We start from the raw sequence: 2,512 nt of genomic DNA on the forward strand, positions 1-2,512 counted from the left end.
TGTCACTAGTGGAGAACTTGGAATTAGTGTCGGCTATTTATGGATATTAGTGTCGGACATTAGGCGACACTAATCGGGCTGATACTAATACTTCGTAAATAGCCGATACTAAAAGTAAGGCATTAGTGTCGGCTATTTATTAAATGACCGACACTAATACTAACTTTTAGTGTCGGCTATTTATTAAAAAGCCGACACTAATACTTATTAGTGTCGGCCATTTAATAAATAGCCGACACTAAAAGTTAGTATTAGTGTCGGCTATTTATTAAATAGCCGACACTAATAAGTATTAGTGTCGGCTTTTTAATAAATAGCCTACACTAATGCTTTTTTTTTTTAAATAAAAATAAATTTCAAAAATTCACTATAAATCATAGAAAATTCCAAAAATGGAAATTTTTGTTCTGAAATGCTCATATATTTTTCCTGAACTATATATAAAACAAAGATATCAAATAACACATCCTAATTTACAAATAACACTCACTAAATAAAATATCATCCAAATTGCTATCACATTTACAAAATCAAAGTTTATCGTTATTCAAGACACAATTTCACAATTTCATAAATCTAGAATTCACCTATAATTTATTTAACTAATGGTGCCGGTTCCAAGTAGGTCACCGGGTCTGAAGTTGCATCCATTGATTGTGTGGTGTGCTAACTGTTGTGTTATCAAAGTTCTTTCTGAAATAAGCAGAGACCTCAGGTATCAAACAGACGTCTATCTGTCCACTGGAAAGAGAAGCATGCATGGCTATGAAACCGCTACTCCTTCCCATCAGCTTCACCAATCCAATGCCATGATATGCACTTCTTGCCTAAACGAATCACCAATTTATAACTTGATAACATGCATATTACAAAAACATCAAAATGCATATAAAATCATATTGATGTATTTGGGCACCTCTTCGTGTATAGCATGTGCACCAGCATGTGTACCGTTTCCACCAAGTATAAAAAGCATATCAATTCTCCTACCCTAACAAAAAAAAAATGTTTATATAGGTCAGTCATGTTATGGACAGTAAGTGAAAGAATCTCCTAATTACACTCAAAATCCAAATAGGTGCAACAAGAAATATAATAATCACCTGTATGCTATCTACAATCTCACTAATTTATGCTATCCACCGGCAAGATTTATGTTTTCATATAATGCTAATCTAAAACTAAAATAAAAATGGGTTAAGATAAACTTTACCTTTAGAAGAGCCCTGTCATCATTATTCACATAACCATTCCACGTGTCCAGTGCTTCCCCATTTAGGTCTTCTGGAGGGATTCTGTCAAATTGTAAAATGCACTCGTGACTCTTTTTTTTTTTTTTAAAAAGATGATTCTCATATTACATCCAGCACAGGTACAGGTACCACTGTACCAGTACAGCCAAATCAGCCAAAACGACAGAGTCAAAGCAGCAGCCAAGCAAAGAAAAGAACCCATACCAGGTCAGTACCAGTACCAGTGCAGGGTCAATCGAAAAGAACCCATACTGGGCCAGCACAAGGCACAAGAAAAACTCTGGTAATTTTACCCAATTCAACAAAAGAAATAGGAATTACCAAGTTTTCAATTATAATTGGAAGGACCACAAAATCAATTCATTAGCTCATCTCTTCCGTACACAGTTTGCTAAACCAGATTCCCAAACCCTACACGGTTTCTTGAACCAATTTTACTAGAAAAACCGGCAATTAAACAAAAAGAAAAATGAAATTCCACCTCTGAGCCACCGGCTCGGCGAGCGAAATCCGTAGACTGAGAGAGCCCGAGCTCCATCACGGCTTCTCTTCAACCTTGGCTAATTGCTCGCTCGGTCCATCACGATACGGCTTCTCTTCAACCTCGGCGAGAGACGCAGAGAGCCAGAGAGGGAGAGCGGCGGAGGGCTGAACGGCGGGAGGGATGAGCGGCGGGAGAGAGCGATGAGCGGTAGGAGAGAGAGAGAGCGAGAGAATCGCATTTTGAAAAAACCCTAGATCGCGTTTTTATCAGTGAAAAATGGTGCGTGGGAGAGAGAGAATCAGCGGACTAAAAATGAAAATGGTGCGCGAATTTATGCGCGAAAATTTTCAGCTTTAGCTTTAGTATCGGCTGTAAAATTTTTTCGCTTTAGCTGTATTAGTGTCGGCTCTTTATAAAAAGCCGACACTAATGTATTAGTGTCGGCTGTTTATAAACAACCGACACTAATTGTAAGTTATTAGTGTCGGTTATTTATAAACAGCCGACACTAATATATTAGTGTCCGCTGTTTATAAACGGTCGACACTAATTGTTAGTTATTAGTGTCGGCTTATAATAATTAGCCGACACTAATATTATTAGTGTCGGCTTTTTGTAAATGACCGATACTAAAGTATTAGTGTCAGTTTTTTAAGGCGACACTAATTGTACATTCTCCACTAGTGTGTCAGCATAGTTCCAGATCGGTACTGTACCGGTTACAGTTTGGTACTGTCCTTGTACCAGTACCAGTTCGGTAAAACATGCATGCTAC

The 2,512-nt window shown here is 37.7% G+C and overlaps 1 long non-coding RNA gene across 1 annotated transcript; it reads right to left on the bottom strand.

Annotated features, from left to right (window-relative positions):
• Positions 1-434: 434 nt before the first annotated feature.
• LOC144565761 (uncharacterized) lies at positions 435-2,025 on the bottom strand. Its single transcript, XR_013514953.1, has 4 exons — positions 1,735-2,025; positions 1,214-1,295; positions 917-991; positions 435-827 (listed from the first exon to the last, which is right to left on the bottom strand). It is a non-coding gene; the product is annotated as an uncharacterized LOC144565761 (long non-coding RNA).
• Between the last annotated feature and the right edge of the window lie 487 nt (positions 2,026-2,512).

Source organism: Carex rostrata, chromosome 14 (assembly GCF_964058835.1).
Source record: "Carex rostrata chromosome 14, lpCarRost1.2, whole genome shotgun sequence".
Taxonomy (NCBI): Eukaryota; Viridiplantae; Streptophyta; class Magnoliopsida; order Poales; family Cyperaceae; genus Carex; species Carex rostrata.